Here is a 15,906-nt window from a genome sequence, read left to right as displayed (position 1 = left end):
TGAAGAGGATAGCTTCCGACTCCAGAATGATATCGGTGGTTTGGTTGAGTGGGTGGAGAAGTGGCAAATGGGATTCTATCCAGGAAAGTGTGAGGTCAGGAATGTGAGGAGGGCAAATAAAGCAAGGGAATACTCAATATAACGGGAGGGTATTGAGAGGGGTTGAGGAAGTGAGAGACCTTGGAGTGCATGTCCACAGGTCCCTGAAGGTGCAGGACAGGTGGAGAAGGTGGTCAAGAAAGCGTAAGGAATGGTTTCCTTTATTGGACGAGGTATTGAATACCAAAGCAGGAATGTCATGCCGGAACGGTATAAACCGCTGGTTAGGCCACAGCTGGAATTTTGTGTACAGTTCTGGTCACCACATTACAGGAAGGACATCATTACTCTGGAGAGAGCACAGAGGAGATTTACAAAGGTGTTGCCAGGGTTTGAAAATTGCAGCTAGGAGGAGAGATTGGATCGGCTGGGGTTGTTTTCCTTGGGGAGGTGGAGGGGGGTGGGGGGTGACCTGCTTATGAGGGGCCCAGATAGGAGAGACAGTAAAGACTTGTTTCCCCCCTAGCTAAGGGGTCAGTTACCGGGGGGCACAGGTTTAAGGGGGTTGGTAGAAGGAGTAGAGGGGGACATGGGGAAAAACTTGTTCACCCAGAGGGTGGTGGGTGTCTGGAAGTCACTGTCTAAACTGGTGGTTGAGGCTGAAACTCTCAACTGATTGAGAAGCTCCCAGGATCTGCTCCTGAAGCGCTTTAACCTGCGAGGATACAGAACAGGGGCCGGAAAATGGGATTAAGATGAGCGACTGGTTGCTTTCATCTCTTTTTGGCTGGCGTAGACACGATGGGCTGAATGGCCTCTTTCTGCACCGCCATTTTTCTGTTCTCCCATGCTTTCCAAAATCACTGGTTGCCTCAAACTTGCAGGAAACGATTGAGGTGTGGAGAAATGACGCGTCTGAAATGTAAACCTCGGACACGGAGAGTGAGGAAGAGGCTGGACAGAGAAAGAGAGGAGAGAAGGAGCACACGGAAAGTCAGGAAGAGGCTGGACAGAGAGAGAGAGGATAGAAGGAGCACACGGAGAGTAAGGAAGAGGCTGGACAGAGAGAGAGAGGATGGAAGGAGCACACGGAGAGTCAGGAAGAGGCTGGACAGAGAGAGAGAGGATAGAAGGAGCACACGAAGAGTCAGGAAGAGGCTGGACAGAGAGAGAGAGGATAGAAGGAGCACACGAAGAGTCAGGAAGAGGCTGGACAGAGAGAGAGAGGATAGAAGGAGCACACAGAGAGTCAGTAAGAGGCTTGACAGAGAGAGAGAGGAGAGAAGGAGCATACGGAGAGTCAGGAAGAGGCTTGACAGAGAGAGAGAGGGTAGAAGGAGCGCACGGAGAGTCAGGAAGAGGCAGGACAGAGAGAGAGAGGAGAGAAGGAGAACACAGGTAGTCAGGAAGAGGGTGGACAGAGAGAGAGAGGATAGAAGGAGCACACGGAGAGTGAGGAAGAGGGTGGAAAGAGAGAGAGAGGATAGAAGGAGCACACGAAGAGTCAGGAAGAGGCTGGACAGAGAGAGAGAGGATAGAAGGAGCACACGAAGAGTCAGGAAGAGGCTGGACAGAGAGAGAGAGGTTAGAAGGAGCACACGGAGAGTCAGGAAGAGACTGGACAGAGAGAGAGAGGAGCGAAGGAGCACACGGAGAGACAGGAAGAGGCTGGACAGAGAGAGAGGATAGAAGGAGCACACGGATAGTCAGGAAGAGGCTGGACAGAGAGAGAGAGGAGCGAAGGAGCACACGGAGAGTAAGGAAGAGTGTGGACAGAGAGAGAGAGGATGGAAGGAGCACACGGAGAGTCAGGAAGAGGCTGGACAGAGAGAGAGAGGATAGAAGGAGCACACAGAGAGTTAGGAAGAGGCTTGACAGAGAGAGAGAGGAGAGAAGGAGGATACGGAGAGTCAGGAAGAGGCTTGACAGAGAGAGAGAGGATAGAAGGAGCGCACGGAGAGTCAGGAAGAGGCAGGACAGAGAGAGAGAGGAGAGAAGGAGCACACGGAGAGTCAGGAAGAGTGTGGACAGAGAGAGAGAGGAGAGAAGAAGCACACGGAGAGACAGGAAGAGGCAGGACAGAGAGAGAGAGGAGAGAAAGAGCACACGGAGAGTAAGGAAGAGGCTGGACAGTGCGAGAGAGGTTGGAAGGAGCACACGGAGAGTCAGGAAGAGGCTTGACAGAGAAAGAGGATAGAAGGAGCACACGGATAGTCAGGAAGACACTGGACAGAGAGACAGAGGAGCGAAGGAGCACACGGATAGTCAGGAAGAGGCTGGACAGAGAGGGAGAGGATATAAGGGGCACACGGAGAGGCAGGAAGTGGCTGGACAAGGAGAGAGTGGAGAGAAGGAGCACACGGAGAGTCAGGAAGAGGCTGGACAGAGAGAGAGCGGATAGAAGGAGCACAAAGATAGTCAGGAAGAGGGTGGACAGAGAGAGAGAGGATAGAAGGAGCACACGGAGAGTGAGGAAGAGGCTGGACAGCGAGAGAGAGGAGAGAAGGAGCACACAGATAGTCAGGATGAGGGTGGAAAGAGAGAGAGAGGATAGAAGGAGCACACGGAGAGTCCGGAAGAGGCTGGACAGAGAAAGAGAGAGGATAGAAAGAGCACACGGAGAGTCAGGAAGAGGCTGGACAGAGAGAGAGAGGATAGAAAGAGCACACGGAGAGTCAGCAAGAGGCTGGACAGAGAGAGAGAGGACGGAAGGAGCACACGGAGAGACAGGAAGAGGCTGGACAGAGAGAGAGAGGGTAGAAGAAGCACACGGAGAGTCTGGAAGAGGCTGGACAGAGAGAGAAGGGATAGAAGGAGCACACAGAGAGTCAGGAAGAGGGTGGACAGAGAGAAACAGGAGAGAAGGAGCACACGGAGCATCAGGAAGAGGCTGGACAGAGAGAAACAGGATAGAAGGAAAACACGGAGTGGCAGTAAGAGGGTTGATAAGGAGAGAGAGGAGAGAAGGAGAACACGGAGTGTTAGGAAGAGCCTGGACAGAGAAAGAGAGGATAGAAGGAGCACACGGAGAGACAGGAAGAGGCTGGAAAGAGAGAGAGAGGAGAGAAGGAGCACACGGATAGTCAGGAAGAGGCTGGACAGAGAGACAGAGGAGCGAAGGAGCACACGGAGAGTAAAGAAGAGGCTGGACAGAGAGAGAGAGGATAGAAGGAGCACACGGAGAGACAGGAAGAGGCAGGACAGAGAGAGAGGAGAGAAGGAGCACACAGATAGTCAAGAAGAGGGTGGACAGAGAGAGAGAGGATAGAAGGAGCACACGGAGAGTGAGGAAGAGGCTTGACAGAGAGAGAGAGGACAGATGGAGCACACGGAGAGACAGGAAGATGCTGGACAGAGAGATAGAGGATACAAGGAGCACACGGATAGTCAGGAAGAGGCTGGACAGAGAGAGAGAGGAGAGAAGGAGCACACGGAGAGTCAGGAAGAGGCTGGACAGAGAGACAGAGGATGGATGGAGCGCACGTAGAGTCAGGAAGAGGCTGGAAAGAGAGAGCGAGGAGAGTTGGAGCACACGGAGAGTCAGGAAGAGGCTGGACAGAGAGAGAGAGAGATGAGAAAGAGCACACGGACAGTTAGGAAGAGGCTGGACAGAGAGAGAGAGGATAGAAGGAGCACACGGAGAGTGAGGAAGAGGCTGGACAGAGAGAGTTTTGAGAGAAGGAGCATACGGAGAGTCAGGAAGAGGCAGGACAGAGAGAGAGAGTAGAGAAGGAGCACACGGAGAGTCAGGAAGAGGCTGGACAGAGAGAGAGAGGATAGAAGGAGCACACGGAGAGTGAGGATGAGGATGGACAGAGAGAGAAAGGATAGAAGGAGCACACGGAGAGTCAGGAAGAGGCAGGACAGAGAGAGAGAGTAGAGAAGGAGCACACGGAGAGTCAGGAAGAGGCTGGACAGAGAAAGAGAGGAGAGAAGGAGCACACGGAGAGTCAGGACGCGGCTGGAGAGAGAGAGAGAGGATAGAAGGAGCACACGGAGAGTGATGAAGAGGCTGGACAGAGAGAGAGAGGATAGAAGGAGCACACGGAGAGTCAGGAAGAGGCTGGACAGAGAGAGAGAGGAGAGAAGGAGCACACGGAGAGTCAGGAAGAGGTGGGACAGAGAGAGAGTGCAGAGAAGGAGAACACAGAGAGAGAGGAAGAGGCTGGACAGAGAGAGAGAGGAGAGAAGGAGCACACGGAGAGACAGGAAGAGGCTGGACAGAGAGAGAGAGGAGAGAAGGAGCACATGGAGAGTCAGGAAGAGGCAGGACAGAGAAAGAGGATAGAAGGGGCACACGGAGAGTCAGGAAGAGGCTGGAGAGAGAAAGAGGATAGACGAAGCACACGGAGAGTGATGAAGAGTCTGGACAGAGAGAGAGAGAGGATAGAATGAGCACACACAGAGTCAGGAAGAGGCTGGACATATAGAGAAAGGATAGAAAGAGCACACGGAGAGTCAGGAAGAGGCTGCACAGAGAGAGAGAGGATAGAAAGAGCACACGGAGAGTCAGGAAGAGGCTGGACAGAGAAAGTGGATAGAAGGAGCACACGGAGAGTGATGAAGAGGCTGGACAGAGAGCGAGAGGATAGAAGGAGCACACGGAGAGTCAGGAAGAGCCTGGACAGAGAGAAACAGGAGAGAAGGAGCACACGGAGCAGCAGGAAGGGGCAGGACAGAGAGAAACAGGATAGAAGGAGAACACGGAGTGTCAGGAAGAGGCTTGACAAGGAGAGAGAGGAGAGAAGGAACACACGGAGTGTTAGGAAGCGGCTGGAAAGAGAAAGAGAGGATAGAAGGAGCACACGGAGAGACAGGAAGAGGCTGGAAAGAGAGAGAGGAGAGAAGGAGCACACGGATAGTCAGGAAGAGGCTGGACAGAGAGACAGAGGAGCGAAGGAGCACACGGATAGTCAGCAAGAGGCTGGACAGTGAGAGAGAGGATAGAAGGAGCACACGGAGAGTCAGGAAGAGGCTGGACAAGGAGAGAGAGGATAGAAGGAACACACGGAGAGACAGGAAGAGGCAGGACAGAGAGAGAGAGGAGAGTAGGAGCACACAGATAGTCAGGAAGAGGGTGGACAGAGAGAGAGAGGAAAGAAGGAGCACACGGAGAGTGAGGAAGAGGCTGGACAGAGAGAGAGAGGAGAGAAGGAGCACACGGAGAGACAGGAAGAGGCTGGACAGAGAGATAGAGGATAGAAGGAGCACACGGAGAGTCAGGACGAGGCTGGACAGAGAGAGTGAGGATAGAAGGAGCACACGGAGAGTCAGGAAGAGGCTTGACAGAGAGAGAGAGGACAGATGGAGCACACGGAGAGTCAGGAAGAGGCTGGACACAGAGAGAGAGAGATGAGAGAGAGCACACGGAGAGTCACGAAGAGGCTGGACAGAGAGAGAGAGGATGGAAGGAGCACACGGAGAGTGAGGAAGAGGCTGGTCAGAGAGAGTTTTGAGAGAAGGAGCATACGGAGAGTCAGGAAGAGGCAGGACAGAGAGAGAGAGGAGAGAAGGAGCACAAGGAGAGTCAGGACATGGCTGGAGAGAGAGAGAGAGGATAGAAGGAGCACACGGAGAGTCAGGAAGAGGCTGGAATGAGAGAGAGAGGAGAGAAGGAGCACACGGAGAGTCAGGAAGAGGCTGGACAGAGAAAGAGAGGAGAGAAGGAGCACACGGAGAGTCAGGACGCGGCTGGAGAGAGAGAGAGAGGATAGAAGGAGCACACGGAGAGTGATGAAGAGGCTGGACAGAGAGATAGAGGATAGAAGGAGCACACGGAGAGTCAGGAAGAGGCTGGACAGAGAGAGAGAGGAGAGAAGGAGCACACGGAGAGTCAGGCAGAGGTGGGACAGAGAGAGAGTGCAGAGAAGGAGCACACAGAGAGAGAGGAAGAGGCTGGACAGAGAGAGAGAGGAGAGAAGGAGCACACGGAGAGACAGGAAGAGGCTGGACAGAGAGAGAGAGGAGAGAAGGAGCACATGGAGAGTCAGGAAGAGGCAGGACAGAGAAAGAGGATAGAAGGGGCACACGGAGAGTCAGGAAGAGGCTGGAGAGAGAAAGAGGATAGACGAAGCACACGGAGAGTGATGAAGAGTCTGGACAGAGAGAGAGAGAGGATAGAATGAGCACACACAGAGTCAGGAAGAGGCTGGACATATAGAGAAAGGATAGAAAGAGCACACGGAGAGTCAGGAAGAGGCTGCACAGAGAGAGAGAGGATAGAAAGAGCACACGGAGAGTCAGGAAGAGGCTGGACAGAGAGAGAGAGGATAGAAGGAGCACACGGAGACTCAGGAAGAGGCTGGACAGAGAGAGAGAGGATAGAAGGAGCACACGGAGAGACAGGACGAGGCCGGACAGAGAGAGAGTGGAGAGAAGGAGCACACGGAGAGTCAGGAAGAGGCTGGACAGGGATCGAGAGGATAGAAGGAGCACACGGAGAGTCAGGATGAGGCTGGACAGAGAGAGTGAGTATAGAAGGAGCAATCGGAGAGACAGGAAGAGGCTGGGCAGAGACAGTGAGGAGAGACGGAGCACACGGAGAGTCAGGAAGAGTGTGAAGAGAGAGAGAGGATAGAAGGAGCACACGGAGAGTCAGGAAGAGGCTGGACAGAGAAAGAGGATAGAAGGAGCACACGGAGAGTGATGAAGAGGCTGGACAGAGAGTGAGAGGAGAGAAGGAGGACACAGAGAGTCAGGAAGAGGGTGGACAGAGAGAGAGAGGATAGAAGGAGCACACGGAGAGTCAGGAAGAGGCTGCACAGAGAGAGAGAGGATAGAAAGAGCACACGGAGAGTCAGGAAGAGGCTGGACAGAGAAAGTGGATAGAAGGAGCACACGGAGAGTGATGAAGAGGCTGGACAGAGAGCGAGAGGAGAGAAGGAGGACACGGAGAGTCAGGAAGAGGGTGGACAGAGAGAGAGAGGATAGAAGGAGCACACGGACAGTCAGGAAGAGCCAGGACAGAGAGAAACAGGAGAGAAGGAGCACACGGAGAATCAGGAAGAGGCTGGACAGAGAGAAACAGGATAGAAGGAGAACAGGGAGTGTCAGGAAGAGGCTGGACAGAGAGAGAGAGGATAGAAGGAGCACACGGAGAGTCAGGAAGAGCCTGGACAGAGAGAAACAGGAGAGAAGGAGCACACGGAGCAGCAGGAAGAGGCAGGACAGAGAGAAACAGGATAGAAGGAGCACACGGAGCAGCAGGAAGAGGCAGGACAGAGAGAAACAGGATAGAAGGAGAACACGGAGTGTCAGGAAGAGGCTTGACAAGGAGAGAGAGGAGAGAAGGAGAACACGGAGTGTTAGGAAGCGGCTGGAAAGAGAAAGAGAGGATAGAAGGAGCACACGGAGAGACAGGAAGAGGCTGGAAAGAGAGAGAGGAGAGAAGGAGCACACGGATAGTCAGGAAGAGGCTGGACAGAGAGACAGAGGAGCGAAGGAGCACACGGATAGTCAGGAAGAGGCTGGACAGTGAGAGAGAGGATAGAAGGAGCACACGGAGAGTCAGGAAGAGGCTGGACAAGGAGAGAGAGGATAGAAGGAACACACGGAGAGACAGGAAGAGGCAGGACAGAGAGAGAGAGGAGAGTAGGAGCACACAGATAGTCAGGAAGAGGGTGGACAGAGAGAGAGAGGAAAGAAGGAGCACACGGAGAGTGAGGAAGAGGCTGGACAGAGAGAGAGAGGAGAGAAGGAGCACACGGAGAGACAGGAAGAGGCTGGACAGAGAGATAGAGGATAGAAGGAGCACACGGAGAGTCAGGAAGAGGCTGGACAGAGAGAGAGAGGAAAGAAGGAGCACACGGAGAGTCAGGAAAAGGCTGGACAGAGAGAGAGAGGAAAGAAGGAGCACACGGATAGTCAGGAAGAGGCTGGACAGAGAGACAGAGGATGGATGGAGCACACGTAGAGTGAGGAAGAGGCTGGAACGAGAGAGCGAGGATAGAAAGAGCACACGGAGAGTCAGGACGAGGCTGGACAGAGAGAGTGAGGATAGAAGGAGCACACGGAGAGTCAGGAAGAGGCTTGACAGAGAGAGAGAGGACAGATGGAGCACACGGAGAGTCAGGAAGAGGCTGGACACAGAGAGAGAGAGATGAGAGAGAGCACACGGAGAGTCACGAAGAGGCTGGACAGAGAGAGAGAGGATGGAAGGAGCACACGGAGAGTGAGGAAGAGGCTGGTCAGAGAGAGTTTTGAGAGAAGGAGCATACGGAGAGTCAGGAAGAGGCAGGACAGAGAGAGAGAGGAGAGAAGGAGCACAAGGAGAGTCAGGACATGGCTGGAGAGAGAGAGAGAGGATAGAAGGAGCACACGGAGAATCAGGAAGAGGCTGGAATGAGAGAGAGAGGAGAGAAGGAGCACACGGAGAGTCAGGAAGAGGTGGGACAGAGAGAGAGTGGAGAGTAGGAGTACACAGAAAGACAGGAAGAGGCTGGACAGAGAGAGAGAGGAGAGAAGGAGCACACGGAGAGACAGGAAGAGGCTGAACAGAGAGAGAGAGAGATGAGAAAGAGCACACGGACAGTTAGGAAGAGGCTGGACAGAGAGAGAGAGGATAGAAGGAGCACACGGAGAGTGAGGAAGAGGCTGGACAGAGAGAGTTTTGAGAGAAGGAGCATACGGAGAGTCAGGAAGAGGCAGGACAGAGAGAGAGAGGAGAAAAGGTGCACACAGATAGTCAGGAAGAAGGTGGACAGAGAGAGAGGATAGAAGGAGCACACGGAGAGTGAGGATGAGGATGGACAGAGAGAGAAAGGATAGAAGGAGCACACGGAGAGGCAGGAAGAGGCAGGACAGAGAGAGAGTAGAGAAGGAGCACACGGAGAGTCAGGAAGAGGCTGGACAGAGAAAGAGAGGAGAGAAGGAGCACACGGAGAGTCAGGACGCGGCTGGAGAGAGAGAGAGAGGATAGAAGGAGCACACGGAGAGTGATGAAGAGGCTGGACAGAGAGAGAGAGGATAGAAGGAGCACACAGAGAGTCAGGAAGAGGCTGGACAGAGAGAGAGAGGAGAGAAGGAGCACACGGAGAGTCAGGAAGAGGTGGGACAGAGAGAGAGTGCAGAGAAGGAGCACACAGAGAGAGAGGAAGAGGCTGGACAGAGAGAGAGAGGAGAGAAGGAGCACACGGAGAGACAGGAAGAGGCTGGACAGAGAGAGAGAGGAGAGAAGGAGCACATGGAGAGTCAGGAAGAGGCAGGACAGAGAAAGAGGATAGAAGGGGCACACGGAGAGTCAGGAAGAGGCTGGAGAGAGAAAGAGGATAGACGAAGCACACGGAGAGTGATGAAGAGTCTGGACAGAGAGAGAGAGAGGATAGAATGAGCACACACAGAGTCAGGAAGAGGCTGGACATATAGAGAAAGGATAGAAAGAGCACACGGAGAGTCAGGAAGAGGCTGCACAGAGAGAGAGAGGATAGAAAGAGCACACGGAGAGTCAGGAAGAGGCTGGACAGAGAGAGAGAGGATAGAAGGAGCACACGGAGAGTCAGGAAGAGGCTGGACAGAGAAAGAGGATAGAAGGAGCACACACAGAGTCAGGAAGAGGCTGGACACATAGAGAAACGATAGAAGGAGCACACGGAGACTCAGGAAGAGGCTGGACAGAGAGAGAGAGGATAGAAGGAGCACACGGAGAGACAGGACGAGGCCGGACAGAGAGAGAGTGGAGAGAAGGAGCACACGGAGAGTCAGGAAGAGGCTGGACAGGGATCGAGAGGATAGAAGGAGCACACGGAGAGTCAGGATGAGGCTGGACAGAGAGAGTGAGTATAGAAGGAGCAATCGGAGAGACAGGAAGAGGCTGGGCAGAGACAGTGAGGAGAGACGGAGCACACGGAGAGTCAGGAAGAGTGTGAAGAGAGAGAGAGGATAGAAGGAGCACACGGAGAGTCAGGAAGAGGCTGGACAGAGAAAGAGGATAGAAGGAGCACACGGAGAGTGATGAAGAGGCTGGACAGAGAGCGAGAGGAGAGAAGGAGGACACAGAGAGTCAGGAAGAGGGTGGACAGAGAGAGAGAGGATAGAAGGAGCACACGGAGAGTCAGGAAGAGGCTGCACAGAGAGAGAGAGGATAGAAAGAGCACACGGAGAGTCAGGAAGAGGCTGGACAGAGAAAGTGGATAGAAGGAGCACACGGAGAGTGATGAAGAGGCTGGACAGAGAGCGAGAGGAGAGAAGGAGGACACGGAGAGTCAGGAAGAGGGTGGACAGAGAGAGAGAGGATAGAAGGAGCACACGGACAGTCAGGAAGAGCCAGGACAGAGAGAAACAGGAGAGAAGGAGCACACGGAGAATCAGGAAGAGGCTGGACAGAGAGAAACAGGATAGAAGGAGAACAGGGAGTGTCAGGAAGAGGCTGGACAGAGAGAGAGAGGATAGAAGGAGCACACGGAGAGTCAGGAAGAGCCTGGACAGAGAGAAACAGGAGAGAAGGAGCACACGGAGCAGCAGGAAGAGGCAGGACAGAGAGAAACAGGATAGAAGGAGAACACGGAGTGTCAGGAAGAGGCTTGACAAGGAGAGAGAGGAGAGAAGGAGAACACGGAGTGTTAGGAAGCGGCTGGAAAGAGAAAGAGAGGATAGAAGGAGCAGACGGAGAGACAGGAAGAGGCTGGAAAGAGAGAGAGGAGAGAAGGAGCACACGGATAGTCAGGAAGAGGCTGGACAGAGAGACAGAGGAGCGAAGGAGCACACGGATAGTCAGGAAGAGGCTGGACAGTGAGAGAGAGGATAGAAGGAGCACACGGAGAGTCAGGAAGAGGCTGGACAAGGAGAGAGAGGATAGAAGGAACACACGGAGAGACAGGAAGAGGCAGGACAGAGAGAGAGAGGAGAGTAGGAGCACACAGATAGTCAGGAAGAGGGTGGACAGAGAGAGAGAGGAAAGAAGGAGCACACGGAGAGTGAGGAAGAGGCTGGACAGAGAGAGAGAGGAGAGAAGGAGCACACGGAGAGACAGGAAGAGGCTGGACAGAGAGATAGAGGATAGAAGGAGCACACGGAGAGTCAGGAAGAGGCTGGACAGAGAGAGAGAGGAAAGAAGGAGCACACGGAGAGTCTGGAAAAGGCTGGACAGAGAGAGAGAGGAAAGAAGGAGCACACGGATAGTCAGGAAGAGGCTGGACAGAGAGACAGAGGATGGATGGAGCACACGTAGAGTGAGGAAGAGGCTGGAACGAGAGAGCGAGGATAGAAAGAGCACACGGAGAGTCAGGACGAGGCTGGACAGAGAGAGTGAGGATAGAAGGAGCACACGGAGAGTCAGGAAGAGGCTTGACAGAGAGAGAGAGGACAGATGGAGCACACGGAGAGTCAGGAAGAGGCTGGACACAGAGAGAGAGAGATGAGAGAGAGCACACGGAGAGTCACGAAGAGGCTGGACAGAGAGAGAGAGGATGGAAGGAGCACACGGAGAGTGAGGAAGAGGCTGGTCAGAGAGAGTTTTGAGAGAAGGAGCATACGGAGAGTCAGGAAGAGGCAGGACAGAGAGAGAGAGGAGAGAAGGAGCACAAGGAGAGTCAGGACATGGCTGGAGAGAGAGAGAGAGGATAGAAGGAGCACACGGAGAGTCAGGAAGAGGCTGGAATGAGAGAGAGAGGAGAGAAGGAGCACACGGAGAGTCAGGAAGAGGTGGGACAGAGAGAGAGTGGAGAGTAGGAGTACACAGAAAGACAGGAAGAGGCTGGACAGAGAGAGAGAGGAGAGAAGGAGCACACGGAGAGACAGGAAGAGGCTGAACAGAGAGAGAGAGAGATGAGAAAGAGCACACGGACAGTTAGGAAGAGGTGGGACAGAGAGAGAGAGGATAGAAGGAGCACACGGAGAGTGAGGAAGAGGCTGGACAGAGAGAGTTTTGAGAGAAGGAGCATACGGAGAGTCAGGAAGAGGCAGGACAGAGAGAGAGAGGAGAAAAGGTGCACACAGATAGTCAGGAAGAGTGTGGACAGAGAGAGAGAGGAGAGAAGAAGCACACGGAGAGTCAGGAAGAGTGTGGACAGAGAGAGAGAGGAGAGAAGAAGCACACGGAGAGACAGGAAGAGGCAGGACAGAGAGAGAGAGGAGAGAAAGAGCACACGGAGAGTAAGGAAGAGTGTGGACAGAGAGAGAGAGGAGAGAAGAAGCACACGGAGAGACAGGAAGAGGCAGGACAGAGAGAGAGAGGAGAGAAAGAGCACACGGAGAGTAAGGAAGAGGCTGGACAGTGCGAGAGAGGTTGGAAGGAGCACACGGAGAGTCAGGAAGAGGCTTGACAGAGAAAGAGGATAGAAGGAGCACACGGATAGTCAGGAAGACACTGGACAGAGAGACAGAGGAGCGAAGGAGCACACGGATAGTCAGGAAGAGGCTGGACAGAGAGGGAGAGGATATAAGGGGCACACGGAGAGGCAGGAAGTGGCTGGACAAGGAGAGAGTGGAGAGAAGGAGCACACGGAGAGTCAGGAAGAGGCTGGACAGAGAGAGAGCGGATAGAAGGAGCACAAAGATAGTCAGGAAGAGGGTGGACAGAGAGAGAGAGGATAGAAGGAGCACACGGAGAGTGAGGAAGAGGCTGGACAGCGAGAGAGAGGAGAGAAGGAGCACACAGATAGTCAGGATGAGGGTGGAAAGAGAGAGAGAGGATAGAAGGAGCACACGGAGAGTCCGGAAGAGGCTGGACAGAGAAAGAGAGAGGATAGAAAGAGCACACGGAGAGTCAGGAAGAGGCTGGACAGAGAGAGAGAGGATAGAAAGAGCACACGGAGAGTCAGCAAGAGGCTGGACAGAGAGAGAGAGGACGGAAGGAGCACACGGAGAGACAGGAAGAGGCTGGACAGAGAGAGAGAGGGTAGAAGAAGCACACGGAGAGTCTGGAAGAGGCTGGACAGAGAGAGAAGGGATAGAAGGAGCACACAGAGAGTCAGGAAGAGGGTGGACAGAGAGAAACAGGAGAGAAGGAGCACACGGAGCATCAGGAAGAGGCTGGACAGAGAGAAACAGGATAGAAGGAAAACACGGAGTGGCAGTAAGAGGGTTGATAAGGAGAGAGAGGAGAGAAGGAGAACACGGAGTGTTAGGAAGAGCCTGGACAGAGAAAGAGAGGATAGAAGGAGCACACGGAGAGACAGGAAGAGGCTGGAAAGAGAGAGAGAGGAGAGAAGGAGCACACGGATAGTCAGGAAGAGGCTGGACAGAGAGACAGAGGAGCGAAGGAGCACACGGAGAGTAAAGAAGAGGCTGGACAGAGAGAGAGAGGATAGAAGGAGCACACGGAGAGACAGGAAGAGGCAGGACAGAGAGAGAGGAGAGAAGGAGCACACAGATAGTCAAGAAGAGGGTGGACAGAGAGAGAGAGGATAGAAGGAGCACACGGAGAGTGAGGAAGAGGCTTGACAGAGAGAGAGAGGACAGATGGAGCACACGGAGAGACAGGAAGATGCTGGACAGAGAGATAGAGGATACAAGGAGCACACGGATAGTCAGGAAGAGGCTGGACAGAGAGAGAGAGGAGAGAAGGAGCACACGGAGAGTCAGGAAGAGGCTGGACAGAGAGACAGAGGATGGATGGAGCGCACGTAGAGTCAGGAAGAGGCTGGAAAGAGAGAGCGAGGAGAGTTGGAGCACACGGAGAGTCAGGAAGAGGCTGGACAGAGAGAGAGAGAGATGAGAAAGAGCACACGGACAGTTAGGAAGAGGCTGGACAGAGAGAGAGAGGATAGAAGGAGCACACGGAGAGTGAGGAAGAGGCTGGACAGAGAGAGTTTTGAGAGAAGGAGCATACGGAGAGTCAGGAAGAGGCAGGACAGAGAGAGAGAGTAGAGAAGGAGCACACGGAGAGTCAGGAAGAGGCTGGACAGAGAGAGAGAGGATAGAAGGAGCACACGGAGAGTGAGGATGAGGATGGACAGAGAGAGAAAGGATAGAAGGAGCACACGGAGAGTCAGGAAGAGGCAGGACAGAGAGAGAGAGTAGAGAAGGAGCACACGGAGAGTCAGGAAGAGGCTGGACAGAGAAAGAGAGGAGAGAAGGAGCACACGGAGAGTCAGGACGCGGCTGGAGAGAGAGAGAGAGGATAGAAGGAGCACACGGAGAGTGATGAAGAGGCTGGACAGAGAGAGAGAGGATAGAAGGAGCACACGGAGAGTCAGGAAGAGGCTGGACAGAGAGAGAGAGGAGAGAAGGAGCACACGGAGAGTCAGGAAGAGGTGGGACAGAGAGAGAGTGCAGAGAAGGAGAACACAGAGAGAGAGGAAGAGGCTGGACAGAGAGAGAGAGGAGAGAAGGAGCACACGGAGAGACAGGAAGAGGCTGGACAGAGAGAGAGAGGAGAGAAGGAGCACATGGAGAGTCAGGAAGAGGCAGGACAGAGAAAGAGGATAGAAGGGGCACACGGAGAGTCAGGAAGAGGCTGGAGAGAGAAAGAGGATAGACGAAGCACACGGAGAGTGATGAAGAGTCTGGACAGAGAGAGAGAGAGGATAGAATGAGCACACACAGAGTCAGGAAGAGGGTGGACATATAGAGAAAGGATAGAAAGAGCACACGGAGAGTCAGGAAGAGGCTGCACAGAGAGAGAGAGGATAGAAAGAGCACACGGAGAGTCAGGAAGAGGCTGGACAGAGAAAGTGGATAGAAGGAGCACACGGAGAGTGATGAAGAGGCTGGACAGAGAGCGAGAGGATAGAAGGAGCACACGGAGAGTCAGGAAGAGCCTGGACAGAGAGAAACAGGAGAGAAGGAGCACACGGAGCAGCAGGAAGGGGCAGGACAGAGAGAAACAGGATAGAAGGAGAACACGGAGTGTCAGGAAGAGGCTTGACAAGGAGAGAGAGGAGAGAAGGAACACACGGAGTGTTAGGAAGCGGCTGGAAAGAGAAAGAGAGGATAGAAGGAGCACACGGAGAGACAGGAAGAGGCTGGAAAGAGAGAGAGGAGAGAAGGAGCACACGGATAGTCAGGAAGAGGCTGGACAGAGAGACAGAGGAGCGAAGGAGCACACGGATAGTCAGCAAGAGGCTGGACAGTGAGAGAGAGGATAGAAGGAGCACACGGAGAGTCAGGAAGAGGCTGGACAAGGAGAGAGAGGATAGAAGGAACACACGGAGAGACAGGAAGAGGCAGGACAGAGAGAGAGAGGAGAGTAGGAGCACACAGATAGTCAGGAAGAGGGTGGACAGAGAGAGAGAGGAAAGAAGGAGCACACGGAGAGTGAGGAAGAGGCTGGACAGAGAGAGAGAGGAGAGAAGGAGCACACGGAGAGACAGGAAGAGGCTGGACAGAGAGATAGAGGATAGAAGGAGCACACGGAGAGTCAGGACGAGGCTGGACAGAGAGAGTGAGGATAGAAGGAGCACACGGAGAGTCAGGAAGAGGCTTGACAGAGAGAGAGAGGACAGATGGAGCACACGGAGAGTCAGGAAGAGGCTGGACACAGAGAGAGAGAGATGAGAGAGAGCACACGGAGAGTCACGAAGAGGCTGGACAGAGAGAGAGAGGATGGAAGGAGCACACGGAGAGTGAGGAAGAGGCTGGTCAGAGAGAGTTTTGAGAGAAGGAGCATACGGAGAGTCAGGAAGAGGCAGGACAGAGAGAGAGAGGAGAGAAGGAGCACAAGGAGAGTCAGGACATGGCTGGAGAGAGAGAGAGAGGATAGAAGGAGCACACGGAGAGTCAGGAAGAGGCTGGAATGAGAGAGAGAGTAGAGAAGGAGCACACGGAGAGTCAGGAAGAGGCTGGACAGAGAAAGAGAGGAGAGAAGGAGCACACGGAGAGTCAGGACGCGGCTGGAGAGAGAGAGAGAGGATAGAAGGAGCACACGGAGAGTGATGAAGAGGCTGGACAGAGAGATAGAGGATAGAAGGAGCACACGGAGAGTCAGGAAGA

Source organism: Cetorhinus maximus, unplaced genomic scaffold, assembly GCF_964194155.1.
Source record: "Cetorhinus maximus unplaced genomic scaffold, sCetMax3.hap1.1 HAP1_SCAFFOLD_2625, whole genome shotgun sequence".
NCBI lineage: Eukaryota > Metazoa > Chordata > Chondrichthyes > Lamniformes > Cetorhinidae > Cetorhinus > Cetorhinus maximus.
The sequence above is the reverse complement of the archived record's forward strand: the minus strand, read 5'-3'. Positions refer to the sequence as shown.